We start from the raw sequence: 18,511 nt of genomic DNA on the forward strand, positions 1-18,511 counted from the left end.
TTTGGCATAAGAATATTTTGCAGTGGACAATAATGAACATAATTGGTATCTTTGAGCTTTGATATTTGATCTTTCTATCTCTTTGAAGTCAAATCCAGTGATAAATTATATGAATGTTATCAATAAACTCTATTAATATGTTGCTTAAGAAAAATGTAAACTCCTTCATAGATATTCTTTTTCAGAGCCATCTCCACCAAATAAACATATCATTTTTTGTTCAAGCAATGCCTCTTTTACCTTTCAAAATAAGGAAAAATATTAATCTTAAAACAACAATAAATCATCTGTTTAAATGTTTTTAACTTATAATTTTTAATAACAGTATTAAGAAAACACATTAGTTTGGGATTAATGGTATTTGGTTTTGCTTGACTGGATTTATGTCTTATTTCAAAGAAATAATGTGTTTGATTATGATTGTCTTATACTTTTAAACTCACTACAATTGTCTTATACTTTTAAGTTCACTACAATTCAAGACAGCGCATCTTTGAATCAACAATAAAAACTAATAATGAGAAATAACATTATTATAGTGAAATAGAAATGAAAAAACATATTGAAAATAATAAATAAATGTAATTCATTTATATTAATACATAGCATTAAATACACCATTTTTGTTCTAACTCAAACAAAGCTTGTTTGTCCTCCTTGGAGCCCTTGATCAAGCTTTGCATCAATGTCTTGGCTTTCTCTTCCATACTCTTTGTGTATAGGGAAACCATATCTTGCCCATTTTCTGTAATTACTTCCCCATCTTTATCTATTAATATCATCCATGGAATGTGATGACTAATAGAGTTAAGGATTATTTTCAGTTTGTCATTGTCATCTCTTTTAGAAACCTTTTCTTCTAAAGAACATAAGTGTGTCCAAAATCTTATAGCCTCATGTTCCAATAAATTTAACAAAGGCATCTCCTCCATCTCAACTTTTTCCATATCAATATTTTGCAGTTGACAATAATGAACATAAGTGGTATCTGTAAGCTTTGATCTTTTTATCTCTTTGAAGCCAAATCCAGTGATATAAATTATATGAATGTTATCAATAAAATATATTAATATGTTCCTTAAGAAAAATGCAAATTCCTTTATATATATTCCTTTTTTAGAGCCATCTCCACCAAATAAGCATATCAGTTTTTGTTGAAGCAATGCCTCTTTTACCTTTCAAAATAAGGAAAAAAATAATCTTAAAACAATAATAAATCATCTATTTAAATTTTTTTAACTTACTATTTTTAATAACAATATTAAGAAAACCCATTAGTTTGGGATTAATGGGCATTTGGTTTTTCTTGACTGGACTTATGTCCTATTTCAAAGAAATAATGTGTTTGATTATGATTCTCTTATACTTTTGAATTCACTACAATTCAAGACAACACATATTTGAATCAACAATAAAAATTAATAATGAGAAAGAACATTATTATAGTGAAATAAAAATGAGAAAACATATTGAAAATAATAAATAAAATATAATTGCTTTATATTAATACATAGCATTAAATACATCATCTTTGTTCTAATGCAAACAATGCTTGTTCTCTGTCCTCATTGGAGCCCTTGATGAATATTTGCATCAATCTCTTGGCTTTCTCTTCCATACTCTCTACATATAAGGAAACCATATCTTGCCCATTTTCTGTAATTATTTTCCCATTTTTTGTTTGGTTGTGTTACATTCTTTCCATGACTAGCCCACATAGTTAACTGGGGGGTTAGAGTGGGGGTGAAGCCCTCCCTTCGTTGCACCGATTGCATAGCGGGGGTAGTCACAGGGGGTTGAGGGTGGTATTGGATGCTTCGGCATGTATAAATATGTATTGTAATATTGAAAGGAATATAATGAAAAATCAAGCTAGTAGTCCTGGTTTTGGGATCCAAGGGAAAATCTCTGTGTGTATGTGTTTTATGTGTTATTCTCTCGCATTGTTTATCTTATGTGTTTTAGAATTCATATGAAGGTAATTTTTGTACAGGGTTAAAACCTACATTTGGTATCAGAGCTGTTTTGGCTTCAAGGGGATGCCTTTGTTGCTGAGGGGTTTCGCTCAGGCCTGTGGTAGACCCTGTTCAATGGGAGATCTGCGAGATCGATTCTGGTGGTGAAAGAAGATGGTGAGCAGTGGAAAATAGAGATCTTGAAATTTAATGGTTAGAGTTTTAAGTTGTGGAAACTCAAGATGGAGGATCTGTTGGTAGATAAAGATCAATGGATTGCAATAGATCTAGGTACTAAACCAACGGGAGTGTCTGATGAAGAATGGAAGAAGTTGGATCGAAAGGCAAAGAGCACAATATGATTATGTGTCTCAAATTCAGTATTGCTGAATGTATCAGGGGAAGCTACGGCGAAGGCTTTATGGGACAAGTTCGGGACTTTGTACCAATCTAAGTCTCTGGTGAATAAACTATTCCTACAGAAAAATTTGTATAACCTGAGGATGGAAGATGGAGACTCGGTGATAGAGCATCTGAATGCATTTAATACTATGGTAATTTAGTTATCGTCTATTGATATCAAAATTTTAGATGAAGATAAGTGCATTAGTTTGTTGTGTTCTCTACCAGATTCATGGGATAGTCTAGTTATTGCAATAGGTAGCAGTGCAACTACCTTGCAGTTTGATGAAATAGTCTCATCCTTGCTAACAGAGGAGATGATACGGAAAAATATGGAGATCCAGAATGGTGATGCCTTGTTTGTATGAGGACGGTCCCAGAATGGACACAAAAATAAGTCATCGAGTGGGAGATCTAAATCTAGAGGGAGATCTAAATCTCTAGGAAAACCTTTAAAGGTGGTGTGCTGGAAATGTGGAAAGGGAGAGCACTACAAAAGGGACTGTAAATCTAAAGATCCTGACAAAGGAAAGGGATCTGATGATGCTCCTTCTACAGAGGTGAAAACCACCTTAGATGAAGGTGGGGATGTGTACTTGGCTTCTTCAAGTACACATGTAGATCATGAAGCATGGTTGATTGATTCAGGTGCATCCTTTCACTTCACTCCCCATAGAGAGTGGTTCTGCGAGTATGAGAAATACGATTGTGGTGATGTCTTCTTAGGGGATGATAAGAAGGTTGGAATCATTGGTCGTGGAAAAGTAAAGTTGAAGTTGCAAGGTGGAAGGGTTAGAACACTTCCGGGTGTTCTGCATATTCTTGCATTGGCCAGAAATCTGATTTATGTAAGCAAGTTGGATGACGCAGGTGTAAATACAATGTTCGAGAAGGTTACCTGCCAGATGGTTCGAGGGGAACTGATATTGATGCGAGGAGTTAGAATTGGAACTCTATACAAGCTGCAAGGTAGCACTGTTGTTGATGGGTGCAACAGTTCTATGGTTCCTGACAGTGGAGTAGAAAATCTAGTGGTCTCTGGAGAGAAGTCCATGTTGTGGCATCAAAGGCTTGGACATATTGGATAGAAGGGCCTTCAAATACTTCATAGTAAAGGTATGGTATAAAGTATGAGTAATAGCTCTTTGGATTTTTACTTTTGTGAAAATTGTGTATATGGGAAGCAGAATCGGGTGAGTTTCCCCTCTGGTAGTAAGAGGGTGAAACAAATATTAGATCTTGTGCACAGTGATCTGTTTGGACCTGTGAAGGTTCCATCACTGGGTAAGTCTGTGTAGTATGTATCATTTATAGATGACTTCTCAAGGAATACATGGATATATTTCCTTAAGAATAAATCTGAAGTCTTTGACAGGTTTAAAGAATTTACGGCTCTGGTGGAAAACCAGACAGAGAAGAAGATAAAGGTGTTGAGGATAGATAACGGTGGAGAGTTTTGCAATAAGGAATTTGAAGAATTTTGTAAGAAGTGTGGTATAGCACAATAGAAGACTACTCCATATACACCTCATCAAAATGGAGTTATAGAAAGAATGAACAAGACGTTGATGGAAAGGGCAAGAAGCATGCTCAGTGGTGTCGGGTTAGGACAAGAATTCTGGGCAGAGGTGGTGGAGATTGCATGTTACCTGGTCAACAGATCACCTTCGTCAATGTTGGAGGATAAGACTCCACAAGAGGTATGGACTAGTAAGAAACCCTCTCTTTCACATCTGAGGGTATTTGGATGTGATGCATATGTACATGTTCCAAAGGAGAAACAAACCAAGTTGGATAGTAAATTTGAAAAGTGTATGTATTGGGTATAAGGATGGTTTAAAGGGTTATAAGCTTTGGAATCTTGTAACAAGGAAGGTTGTGTACAACCTAGATGTGGTGTTTAGAGAGGTAAAAGATGTTATTAAACATGAATTCCAACCAAAAGAAACTGAGAAGATAGAGTTTGAACTAAAGGAGGAAGAATCAGACTCTACAGCAGAGGAGGAATCAAAAGATGAAGAGCCACAAACTCCGGGTGTGAGAAGATCAGTTCGAGAAAGAAGGTAGCTAGAAAGGTATAGTCCATCTGCTTTCTGTTCAAATTTTGCTTTATTTATTATTGATGATGATCCAGAACTGTGAAGGAAGCAGTAGATTCAGAGGATGGAAAACTCTGGAAAGAGGCCATGGTTGATGAAATGGCATCTTTGCACAAAAATGAGGCTTGGGATCTAGTGGAGTTGTTGGCTGGAAGGAAACCCATTGGCAGCAAATGGGTGTTCAAGAAGAAGACAAATGCAGAAGGAAAGGTGGAGAAATAGAAAGCTTGGCTGGTAGCAAAAGGTTATTCCTAGGAGCCGGGAATTGATTTTGGTGATATTTTTTCTCCTGTTGCCAAGGTCACTTCTATTAGATTACTTTTATCTGTTGTTGCTACTTTTGATTTTGAGGTAGAATAGATGGATGTGAAGACATCATTTCTTCACGGGGATTTGGAAGAGGAGATCTACATGAAGCAACCCGAAGGCTTTGCGGTGAAGGGTAAGAAAGAACTGGTATGCAAGTTAAAGAAGCCTCTGTATGGGTTAAAACAGTCACCAAGGATGTGGTATCATAAAATAGATACATTTATACGGGTACTTAGCTTCACCAAAAGCAAAGCAGATCACTATGTGTATTTTAAATTAATTGGTGACCGTGTTATTTATCTGGTCTTGTATGTGGATGATATGTTGCTGGCTAGAAATGACAAAGAAATTATCCAGTATTTGAAGACCCATTTGTCCTCCAAATTCGACATGAAAGATATTTGTGCTACAAACTATATTTTGGGCATGGAAATTAAAAGAGATCAGACTAACAAGAAGCTCTGGTTAAACCAAAGGAATTATGTCGAGACAATATTGCAGAGGTTTAATATGTAGGATAGTAAACCGGTGAAGGTTCCTATTCCTGTAGGTGTAAAGTTATCTGCTAAACAGTGTCCCAAGACACAAGAAGAGGAAGAGGAGATGTCCAGTGTTCCACATGCAAGTGCAGTCGGTAGCCTGATGTATGCGATGGTATGTACTAGAACAGACATTGCACATGCAATGGGAGTATTGAGCAGGTTTATGTCAAAACCGGGGAAGGAGCACTTGACAGTAGTGAAGCGGGTTTTCAAGCATTTGCGTGGCACTAGTGATTATGGTTTGTGCTACCAAGGAAGACTAGGATTGGACAGAGTGTTGGATATTCGTGGCTTTGTTGATTCAGACTAGGTTGGAGATCTAGATCAGAGAAGGTCTACAAGTGGGTATATGTTTAACCTATTTTGAGGTGCAGTCAGTTGGATGAGTAAGAAACAATTTGTAGTGGCAGTTCAACTACAGAGGCAAAATACATGGTAGCCACTCATGCAAGCAAGGAAGCAATTTGGTTGCAAAGGTTGTGTTCAAGTATGGGGTTAGTACAGGGAGCTATAAGGATAGACTGTGACAGCCAAAGTGCAATTTTCTTGGCAAAGAACCTTGCATATCATTCAAAGACAAAGCACATTGATGTTCAGTATCACTTTGTGAGGGATATGATAGAAGACAAAAGGGTGTTGCTGGTAAAGGTAGACACTTTGAATAATACTGTAAATGCATTGACAAAACCTGTGAGCTCTGATAAGTTCTCTCGGTGTAGAGAAACAATGGGTGTTGTAGGGCTGGATAAATGACTAAGCTCTCTTATGGCCCCCTGTGGAAAGAAAAAAACAAATGGGAAAATGTTGGGTTGTGTTATATTCTTTCCACGACTAGCCCACGTAGTTAACTGCGGGATTAGAGGGGGGGCAGAGCCCCCCCTTCGTTGCGCCGATTGCATAGCGGGGGGCGTCACAGAGGGTTTGAGGGTTGCACGTAACCCCACTCTATGGGTGGACTTACCTATGGTTGTGTGCAATATTTTCGCACATGGTTTTGGATGCGATGGTTTTTGGTCCATGGTATTGGATGCTTCGGCATGTATAAATATGTATTGTAACATTGAAAGGAATATAATGAAAAATCAAGCTGGTAGTCTCGATTTTTGGATCCAGGGGAAAATCTCTGTGTATATGTGTTTTATGTGTTATGCTCTCGCATTGTTTATTTTATGTGTTTTAGAATTTGTATGCAGATAATTTTTGTATGGGGTTAAAACCTACATTTTTTATCTATTAATATCACCCATGGAATGTGATAACCATTAGAGTCAAAGAGTTTTTTCAGTTTGACATTGTCATCTCTTTTAGACACCATTTCTTCTAAAGAATAAAAGTTTGTTCAAAATCGTATACCCTCATGTTCCAATAAATTCAACAAAGGCATCTCCTCCATATCAACTTTTGGAAATTTAGGATTTCGTAGTTGACAATAATAAACATAAGTGGCATCAGTGAGCTTTGAACTTTTTGACTCTTTGAAATCAAATCCATTGATATAAATTATATGAATGTCATCAATAAACTCTATTAACACATTCCTTAAGAAAAATGCAAACTCCTTCATAGATATTCCTTTTTGAGAGCCATCTCCACCAAATAAACATATCATTTTTTGTTGAAGCACTACCTCTTTTACCTTTCAAAATAAGAAAAAAAATTAATCTTAAAACAATAATAAATAATCTATTAATTTTTTTTAACTTATTATTTTTAATAACATTATTAAATAAACAAATATAAATTGAATACTAATCTTTAATTTATCATCTCCCCAAAAGAAATTATATAACAAAACAACCTTTAATCTATCAAACTTTAAACAAACAATGATGGACTACTCACCTTATGCCATAGGCTTTCTTTATTGTAGATGTAATCTCCATTTGAGACCACTTTTCCTCCTCTAATTCTTTAATTCTGTCTAGGGTAAAGTATTAATCCTTTGGCTTCCACCTATCTAGCAAAGGCAGTACAGGTTTATCAGCTGTAAAGACTTTCCCATTTGGTTCTATTACCATGATTATACTCATGTACATTATTGTAAGCTCCTTTCCCCATGATTCATATCCTTGATCGGGTAGACACCCTTTAATTAGGAAATACTTCACTACTCTGCTTAACATCCATGGATTTTGAAGGACCAACCATGGAGCATCTCCTGAGAACTGCTCAAACATATCCAACTTTATATTTGTATTTGGATACACAACTAGAATTGATATAACTTCTAAATTAAATGCCTCTTTCATTGTGTTATACAGTTCCATCAAAGACCCCACATGAATATCATGGCAGATGTCAAGAGGCCTGATGTCTAATGAAATCCTTTTTCCTTTCAATTCTTGCACTCCGCAGCTACAAGGTTTGGAGTTTTCATTTGAAGCGCCCTACAATTATCAATGATAAGAAAATAGAAAGAAGTCAATAATGTGACGTGAAATTTTTATGTATGTAGATATGGTAAATTCTATTTTAAAAAAGAAATATAACAAAAGTCAGAACTTAATACCTTCTATGATGCATAATTATTTCCAAAGATGTGAGTGGTTTCCTCCTTTCCAGTCAAAAACAATTCTCTTAACAACTCTATGTTACTCTCTCCACTTCTTGCTTCAAGTTACTTCAACCTCTCGTAACTTCTACAGTTACCCAAAAGAAATTCCTCCACTTCACGCCTTGTCAAAATTTTCCAGAGAGGAGGATAATCCTTAGCACCCTTCTCGTCTCCCGCTACCTTCATTCTCATCTCAAAATAACTATTCAGATCATCTGGATATACTCGCACAGTCGCTAGGTTGCACAGTCTCTAGGTCGCAGGGGTCGCGCATTCACTAGGTGATAAGAGTCGCGCAGTTGCTAGGTCGTGGGAAAAGTGGTATCACGACCGTGGGTCATGCGACCTAGGTTTTGGGTGGTCCAAGGAGGAATATTTGAAGCTTTGGGAAGATCTAGACATGTTCTGGGCAAGATGGTCAGACCTACTGCTAAAAAAAAGGATGATCAGGGTCAAAGAATGGTACTGAGGGGGTCAAGAAAGGTTGAACAAAGCCAATAAAATTTCTTCTTTGGTCTGAGGTGAAAAATCGAAGAAAGAGGGGATAAAAATCCCTTTGGGGTGGAAGGTGGAAGTTCGGGAAGGCACAGAATGACAGATGGTTAAAAAAAATGATTACCAGGAAGGTGAAAAGTCGCCTACCTGGAGAAAATGCACGCACACCCAAGTCGCAAGATTCTACGTCTTTTGTGTGACCAAAGGAGTCGTTACAATGAATGGGGCGACCTCCCTATTTATAGTTTTGGTCGCACATGCGAAGTTTGCACGGGTCTAAAGTGCAACCTTGCGACCTAGTGGTCGCAAGGTCGCAAGGGTCGCATGGTCACACTGAGGGGTAAGTGTGACCTATGCGATGTTTGTGACTTATGTGACCTTGTGACCTAGTGGTCGCGAGGTCGCAAGGGTCGCATGGTCACATCGAGGGGTAAGTGCGACCTTTGTGACTTATGTGACCTTGCGACTTGGTGGTCGCTAGGTCACAAGGGTTGCATGGTCAGATCGAGGGGTAAGTGTGACCTATGTGAATTGTGGGTCATATGGGTCGCAAGAATCGCAACAGTCACAAGTGTTCGACATAGTCACGTCCCAAAGTTGCAACCGACTTACTTAAATAGGATCTTGTGACTTAGCCAAAAAGCTTAGGTTTTTACGGGGTTCTTTTGGTCTTGCGAACTTCTGAGTAGATCTCAAAGGTTTAGAAGTCTTGCATGATATAGGGGCTCCGAAAATTTTAAGGATTTCAGAATTTTTGGAGGCGTTATTGTAGCAGCTACAACAATTGATGATTCACTGGGAGAACTCCAGGATTTCTGACACCTTTTGGCCTAGCTTAAGGGGACCTAAATAAGTGTTGCTTTTATAGAGCTATGGGTCCCGCTGATGGTACTCCGACCTCTCCTCTGAACTGTTCAACTGTCCCAATCTGTGAAAAATGACCTTTTTCATGCAAGGTAGGGTGCTACCTCCTGTTATCCTCAGAAGGAAAAGGGAAACTGAAGTTATGATATGAGCTTAATTTTTTTTCGGTATAGTGGTCATGATACTTTGGTGTTTCTCCGCTACCAACAAGCCTGAACAGTACCCTGGCAGAGTCACTACCTAGAAATCATGAATGTTGCTCCACTGCTAGCGAGCCTGGTCAGTACCCCAATGGATTCGTTTCCTTACCTCTTTGCATAGGAAGCCTTTGTCATTCTTTTAACCCTTATTATGAGTAATTGGATATGCTCATTGGCACTTATTTGTATGTGCTTGTGCACTTATTGGACGGTGGCTTAAAACCTGGGTGAACAAGGGATCCCGACTTATTTGACTTGCAAAGAGGTTTTTTTTAGTTTTTCACAGACCTTATTGTTTTCCAAAAGTGTATGTATGCTCAAAAGGTTTCTTCAGTTCCCCCTTCATTCCCAGAATTACAAGTGAGCTAGAACAATTAAAACTCATCGACCATGCAAGCAACTGGGATAGACCGACGTGAGTAGGAAAGGAGGTCGTGTGTGCCACTGAGTTCCCCATTACTACCAATATTTCACACTATATCTTGGTCGTGGCTTAAGGTTGAGTCAGCAAACGTTTCCATAGAGCATCTGCGGAAGCCAATGTGCAGGGTCGTTCTAACCTCTACCTGTCATCCCAAACTTTTATTCTGAAAGAAAATGAACTTCAAACAATACTGACAACAAAATGACGGCTAGCTAAGAAAATAAAATGGAGATATGGTACAGGATGGGGCTAGAAACCTTTGGGCTTCTAGGTAAAATAGAACTTAAGATCTTGGCCATTCACAGGGAGGGGTTCAACTTGCCCTCCCAGGGTTTGCAACTAAAAGGTGTGCTGGCTAATTTTCTCTTTGATTTGGAAGGGGCCAATCCACAAAGCTTGAAACTTAGTGTGTTTTTCCCTATCCTCATGGGCCCGATCCCATTTAAGAACCAAATCCCCCACACTAAATTCACAGGTCCCTGCAGACTTCTTGTCAAACCACCTTTTAATCTAGGCTTGGTGAATGAAAAATTTCTCTTTGGTCTTTAGTCTCTCCTCTTTCAATCTCATCAGTGTGTCAATACGGCTCTCAATGGTAGGGCACGGAGAGCCTTGTGACTCTTGAGCTAGTTTGAGGGCCGGGAGGTATAGGTTAGGTGGAAATATGGCTTCTTTCCCATAAACCAGGAAGTAGGGGGATGTGCCAATGGATGGTTTGGGGGTAACCCAGTCATCCCACAGGGAATTGCTGAGTGCATTGTGCTAGTTCCTTTGATGAGAAAGTAGGGTTTTCTTGAGGATGCAGATGAGGTTTTTATTGGTAGATTCTGCTAGGCCATTCCCCTGAGGGTTGTAGTTGGTTGAATGCTTTAACATGATACTATTTTCCAAAGAAAAATCATACAATTTTAAAGATGAAAAATACGTAGCATTATCAAAGACAAGTGAGGTTGGGACACCAAACCTGGCTATGATGTACTTATTAATGAAAGATATTACCACATCATTGTTGACTTTCCGTAACGGAATTTCCTCTACCCACCAGGTGAAATAGTCAGTGGTCGTGAGTATATACCTATGTTGTTTTGATTAGTTTGGCATGATCTCGCCTATGACATCCAACCCCCATTGTTGGAACAGCTCTTCAATTGCATTGGGTTGGAGTGGAGTGGATGATATCACCTGCACGCCTACGTGCTTCTGATAGATGGGACATTTTAGAGTGTAGGCATGCGTGTCCTTGAACAATGTGGGCCAGTAGAAACCTGCCCACATGATCTTGTGGGCAGTGGTGTCACCCTCATAATGACCTCCTGCGGGTCCATCATGTATATCTTTCAACACTTGCTGAGCCTCATTGTATTCCAAACATCTTAGTAGTATTTCAAGGTGGTGCTTTCTGAAAAGGTTTCCCTGAACCATTTGATATGAGGCGGCCTTAAGCCTAACGACTCTCTTTTGCATGGCTAGCATGGTCTCAGGTAGAGATCCTAGCACTAGGTATTGCCTCAAATCAGAGTACCACGAAGAGGAGTCATGTGAGCCGAGTAGTTCATTCTAGTACATTTCAATCTCATGTTCCCAGCCTCCTGCCTCTGAAACTAGTTGATCTGCCTCCGAAAACTGTTGATCTGCCGCCTCGGCAGTTAGTTTACAGAGTCTGTGTCCTTTCATGGTGTGAGAGGGTTTGAAATCCAAATCATACTCTTGGAGGGAGGTCATCCAGTTGGCTCTCTTCCCACTGAGCTCCTGTTGGATGAAGAGTGACCTGACGGTCAGGTGTGCGACCATTACTATGACGTGGTCTTTTAGGATGTATGGTCTAAAGTGTTTCACTGCTTTATAAACATCATATGCCTTCTTATCGATGTCCGGGTAATTTAGTTCTGCCCCTTGTAGCCTTGCTCTCATGAAGGATATACGACGTTCATCGTGGTCACAATCCCTTTGTGTGATGACCATGGCCAAGGATGAGTCTGAGTCGAAAGTGTATAAGATTAAGTCCTTACTGAAATCTGGGCTAAAAAGGGAAGAAGCCTTAGTGATCATTGTTTTGATGTGATCAAAAGATCCCTTTTCTTCTTGATTCCATTTGAAAACAACATCTTTCTTTATCATATTCTGTAAAGGTTTAACAATTTGCGCAAAATCTGAAATAAATTTGCGAAGAAAATTAATTTTACCAAGGAAAGATTGCATACCTTTTTTGGTGCTCGGCTGAGGAATCTGTGCTATAGATTTCACACGGTCGGGGTCTATGGTGATTCCATCTTTGGTGATGATGTGTCCGAGCAGGTTTCCCTCGGAAACAACAAACATGCTCTTTTTGGGGTTGAGAGAGATTCCATATTTCCGACATTGTTCGAAAATATGTTTTAAATGGTGAAGGTGCTCAACCCTTTTCTTCAAGAAAATGGTGACATCGTCAACGTATACCACTATGCTCTAACCCATTAAACCTCGGAATGTGATATGGATTTCTCTCTGTAACTTTCTCCCACCATTTATCAGTCCAAAGGGCATATGGTGAAATGAAAATGTTCCCCACTTTCTTTTGAAAGTCGTTTTGATCTGATCGGGTTCAACTATCAGGACTTGATTGTAGCCAAAGGGAGAAGACTTCTGATCCTGAGATAGTTTGGAGAATCTGCTCTATGGAGGGAATCAGGTAGTTGTCTTTATCTGATGCCTGATTGAGGTTCTAGAAATCGACGCACAACCGTATTTCTTCATATTTCTTTTGCACTGGAACCAGATTGGATACCCAAGTAGAGTGTCTGACCTTCAAGATGATGCGATCATCTAATAGTTTCTTGAGTTCCTTTTGGATGAGGGGTTCTAATGGAGGATACACTTTCCTTAGTTTTTGTTGTAATGTTTTGTCCCCTTCTTTTGTAGCAATGACATGTTGGATAATCCGAGTATCATAAGTTTTCGGGTCGTCATATGTCCAAGCAAAAATATCGCGATACCTTTTGAATAGGCTGACAAGTGCCTGTCTTTCGTTAGGGGTGCATCCCAGCCCTATGTTGACACACTTGGGGTCAGATTCGGTCTCAAGGTTGATCTGTTCGTGTGAGAGAGTGGAACTATGAGTCTTGGCGTTCGGCGGGCCTCAGAAATGGTTTTGTAGGTCGAACAATTTCTCTAACGTGACCACCCCTTGAGGTATGAGGTCTCCTTTCCATGAGTCTTCTTCTTCTTGTAGGGACCTCTCATGTTCTTCTTTGTCGATCACTGCGTCTTTAAACACTTTCGCACTTGTCATGAACTCCAAAATCTGTTGGTCATCATTGAAAACGCACAAGTTATATATGTTATCGAGTATTGTCGATTTATACATAATTTCAATAGAAAATCTATCCCTAAGGGGTGTGAATCTTGTTGTAGCATTAGCTAAAGTGTCAGCGATGAAATTATTAAATCTAGGAACATAAATGATATTGAAATCTTTAAACGAGTTTATCAAATTCCATACCTCTTGCTGGTAACTCTTGAGGTGAGGGGACAAATAGTGAATTGTGTTGCATACCTACCTTGTAATGATTTCAAAATCCCTAATTACCTTCATACCATCTGCTTTTAGATCGATGGATTTTTTGAGGCTGAGGACCAATGCCTCATACTCTGCAGTGTTTTCGGTGCATTGGAACTCTAATCTGCAAGAAATCAAGAATCTATTTCCTTTGGGGTCTAGTAGGACACAACCTGCTCCAACTCCGTCATGAGTCTTGGATCTGTCATAGTATAATGTCCAAATTCTAGCACTGAGGGAGGGGGGATCCGAAGTATGCAAGTTCAAGGCGTAGATTTCATTATTGTGGCTTGGGGTTTGCATTGGAAGTTCCAACTGGGTATCTGGGGGAATGGTCGATGTCTGATGCTGATAGCAACCAAACAGGGTCTCGAGGAGACACACCCGCAGTTCTTCTTGGGCATTGTTGATTGGTTCATTAGAGCTCTCAAGGTTGGTTATAGTGTGCTTCATGAAAGGCTCACTATTAACCCTGATCTGGTTATTCTTTCCCTTGTAGGGAAGCCATAAGTGGGACCAGTTTGTGGTGAAGTAGCCTTGAAGCTTGCAGGACCAATCTCTACTAAGGAGTAAACCATAGGCTTCTGGAATGTCTACGATGATTATGTCAATGCACTAATGAGCCCGAGAATTAGAAGACAATCAAATAATAATGTTATTTAACTCTCCCACAGCCGGAACTTGGGATCTATCGAGATGATGATTTTAGCGTCAGTTTTCTTTGGTTGGATGTTTAGCTTTTTGCATATTGACCAAGGCATGATGTTGGTTGACGCACTAGAGTTGATGAGGCATTTGTGTAAATTATAGTTGAACATCTCGAAGGTCAAGAGGAAAGGAGGGGTTGAACCTCTCGATTTTGCGTTTGTGGCATTTACTATGGCTTGAAGGTTGATCACAGCTAGGGATCAACCTGAGGAGTTCGCCCTGCCCAATGAGGAGGATTTTGAAGGGGTAGGATAGGTGGAAAAGGTTTTGGCAATCAACTCACGTAGGCTAGTAAACTTGCATAACTCGTACAATGAGATATTAGCTCGATTCTTCTTCATATCCCCAATGATATTGTAATCCAAGTCTATGGACAAAGGCTCTTGTGCCGAGCATTGCGTTAACGAGGTAGTTCTAGTTGTCATTCCTTTGGTCAAACTTTTGGGTGTGTATGAGTCCCCTCTCACACCGGTTTGGGACTCCTTAGAGCTTAGATAATTTGTCCCTTTAGGGGAAGGGGTGGATGGTTGGCTGGTATTGGAGGGTGGCAGAATCCTTCTTAACAATGCCCTTTTCTTATCTTCCAGCGTAGCATCTGACACGGGACCTTTCCTCCTAATGTTGTATATTTTTGGGGGTTTAGGGGGAGCGTCTCCCACGATGGCCTCTTGAGCGGTCAGTACCTCTCCCCCACGAATGACTTTCAAGGTTAACACGACATATGGAGCATCATCATTGCGAGGGGAGTCATCCTCTTTAGGGCAATTAGTTTCTTCTTCACCTTCTCCTATGGCCTAGTCTTCTAAAAGCTAGGTGACTACGATGATCATATTATGGAGCCACTGAGAACAGGTCTTCTCAGAGTGAGAGGCCTGATGGAAAGTGCAGAAGTTATCCTTTCCTAGCTCTTCCACATTGAAGTTCGAACTGGATTCCTGCGACGCTTTAGGCGGGGGATTGTTAGTTTTCCAGAAAAAGGGTTTAGTGAGTTTTCCTCCTCCCAAAGCATCACTAGTCTTTCTCTTTAATTCAGACACTTCATTAGTCAACTGCTTTAGGGATTTGGCCAGTCCTTTGAAATCAAAGGAATCCTTGTCTTTATCTGTGGTTTTACTTGATGAGGCTTGATTTTTCTTACCAAAGGGTTTTGCCTCCTCCTGGGACTCATGCTCTAGGGTGTCGATAGAAATAATATACTTTTCAACCTCAAGCGTTGTAGCAAAGTTCTCTACCAGGGTGAGTTTTTCTTCATGTTTAACAAACATGGCAATATCCCATGGCAGGGCCCTGGTGTAATAATCAATCGTGATGGAATCATCAAGGGCCACGTCCATCAGGAACTTATTCAAAATGGTGGTGAATCGTTGGTTGAAATATTTCACCTTCTCCTTCTTGTGACATTTCAGTGTGCTAAGCTCGGTGAGGAGCATAGAAGGTGTCTTGTCTTCTGAAAACTTATCAAGAAAGGTTTTCTGGAACTCATCCCAAGTTCGGATGGAGGTAATGGGTAGCAAACAATACCAAGTGGATTCCTTGTTCTCAAGAGTGTGAGGGAATAAACAACAAGCCATATCGTTGTATTGGACCTTCATCATTTGCAATGCTAGGTAGGAATTTCTAATATGGTCGTCAGTTGAGGTTCCATTTTCGAGGTTGAACTTTGAGAGGTGTTTCTCGAAATGGCGGGTCATGTCATGGAGTTGGCCTCTAATTTTAAATGGGGATTGAGCCATCCAGGCCAACGGTTGTTGGTCGCAGTTTCCTCTAGGGTGGAATAATAGACAGCAGTTATTTCTCTCTGATTCGCTATCGGTTCCTGATCACCCACCAGTGTGAGGGGGTCACTTGCCTTCCCCCCGAGGCACTCTAAGGTGTCATAGATCCCTAGTGTTTCTCACATTCCTAGTATTCCTCAAGTTCCTCAAGAGACACTGATTGTGGTAAAATTTTATACGATCTCTAAGGTATTCCTTGGTTCCCTACCCTAGAGTCCCCTCAGTATCCCCCGTAAGAGGTTGAATTTTAACTATCGTATCCTCTATGAGGCGTCGATCATTTCCTAGCATCTCTCCCTGTTTTGACTGGTTGTTTTTTCCAGTGAAGGTATTCTTAGGGTCACCTCCCTCATCTTCAGGATGACTATACAACCTAGGCCAATTAACTACGATATGGAGTTAATGACGACGCCTTGACGCATGTACTAAGGAATGGAGGTTTGTCAATTGGATAGGGAGTAAGTGACGGGAATGCATTTCGAACCCCTGGTGAACTGTCAAGTAATAGGGCACATGGCCCTGAGATGTTCGTTGGTGACTTCGATCAGGGGTAGTTCCTCTCCTCCCAGGGAAACTTCAAGAGGGGGAATTGGGACTCTTCTTGATGCGGCCTTGTGAAAGTCAGACCATAAGGAGGAATGTATGGTATTTCAGGAAGAATGGGGGGTCGGGGTTGGTTACTAGCTTGATGATAAGTTTCGGTGTGAGGTCGTGGATTAGCACTTGCCATGGACCTCCTTCTAGCGCCAAATTTTTTGACAGGCTGGAATTTTCCGCCAACAGCACAGGGGATCTCCCCAGTGTAGGTTCCCAACTAGAGCCTGCACCATTTTCTTTAGGGATCCCTTCTGTTATGTTGGCCTGGCTGCCGTTCAGGTGTGTTGAGCTTGCTTCGGACGGAGGTGGGATGTGAGATAAATTGAAAGCATTAACTTCAATAAACACAAGGAAATAATTGACAAATATCTTATAACGTGCATACCATGAATAGCCAGACTATTAACAACATAATCCTTATGTAAAGTAACTGTTAGCAGGCTTCAAATAAGACTCATGTTTTACAAGATAAAGCGCTTAACAATTGTAAAGTAGTTCACAATAATCAAACATCTATGAGCATAAATAAATGTACAGTCAGCAATAGATTATACCAATACCAATGAAACATTCATCAGCACGAGAATAGATTTAGTGAATCAAATACCATCCATGCCAAGCAACAAATAATTTGTAGTACGAGATAGCATATGACAAGAATGCACATCAAAGAACTCTCGGGATTATCTGATCCATCAAGTGAAGAAAATACTCATGAAAATTATGACATAAAATATTGGAGGAATCCAATAGTGGAAGATTAGAATCACTCCTTGCATCAATTAGAAGAGCATAAGTTCTCCTAAGCAATATTATATCTCCAAAATGTCTGTAGAAAAAAGGTCTTGGTGAATGTGTCATGAGGGTGTATTTATAGAGTGAGGGTGACTCATGGCCTACCCTTGACTCTTAAGATTCCTCATGACTCTTCATCTACCCGATGACCCTTGGTCTCCCTCATGACCTTTCGTATTCCAAAAATGACTTATTCTACCAAAGTACATACATCACAAAAATAAGCTATTAACCTAATTCATCAATTTAACAATAGAAAGTTTTGGGATTTCCAGATTGAGTTATTTTGTCAAATACATGCGCCATAGGTTGTATTCGGCTACGATGGGAGTGATTTGCAGTTGGTCTTCATCATGTCTATCTAGGCACTCGAGTGCATCTAGGATGAGGGTGGTCCATTTGGCATTCACCTGGTTATTCAAGGTCACCATTTTGGTGTAAATCCTTACTGGTTCTATGTGACATAATGTATGATATTTTCTTTGGTGACTGGAATTTCCTTTGCACATGCTGCATGTTTATATGTATCCACAAAAACCTGTACTTCCTTTGAGATATCTTCCTGCCTCCTCACTTTCCCTACTTCTTCGATAGAAGGAACGCCATGAAGTTGGATCATATATTCTAGGCCACTGAAAAGATGCCTATAGGAAGCTAATACCTTGTCCACATCTTTGGTCAATTTGTCTTTCGATTGAATCTTGATGCGGAGTTGAACCTTCGCGTTCTTCATGGTGATCCAATCTTTCTTAAGGACCACTGCTGGTGCTCCAGGGTACTTAGCAGACCATTCATGTATTTTATCTAGAGCAATAATAGCCTCCTTTAGGATTTCGACTCATTCCTTTATGTGAGCTTGTATTGCCAAGATTGGGGCCACTATGTGATGCAGTTTAGACATATCTTCATAGACCATCGCCATGGCATCCCCAAGGGTATCGGCTTCTTCTTTGATCGTTGCCTGAAATTCTGTTGTGCTTGAGTGAACTAAACAGAGAGCTACATTATCTTCCTCTACTCTCTTTCTCTCTTGCTTTGTAGCAGTGGCCATTTGTTCAGACGCGTAAAGCCTATTCTGAAGGTCTATGATCTTCCTGCTCATCCAGGCCGCATTGTGTTCTATTTTGGCAACAAAAGTTGTCCCGACTGAGGCGATCATTTGTGAGTTCACTATGATGTTGGGCACAATCTCCTTGGTCGTGGTGACTGATAAGGGCTCAGCTGGATTCCTGGTAGAATACTTTTTCCTTTCTTGCA

This window comes from Pinus tabuliformis, chromosome 2_1, assembly GCF_031772625.1.
Source record: "Pinus tabuliformis cultivar Carrire ecotype Pingquan chromosome 2_1, CPIR1, whole genome shotgun sequence".
Classification (NCBI taxonomy): Eukaryota; Viridiplantae; Streptophyta; class Pinopsida; order Pinales; family Pinaceae; genus Pinus; species Pinus tabuliformis.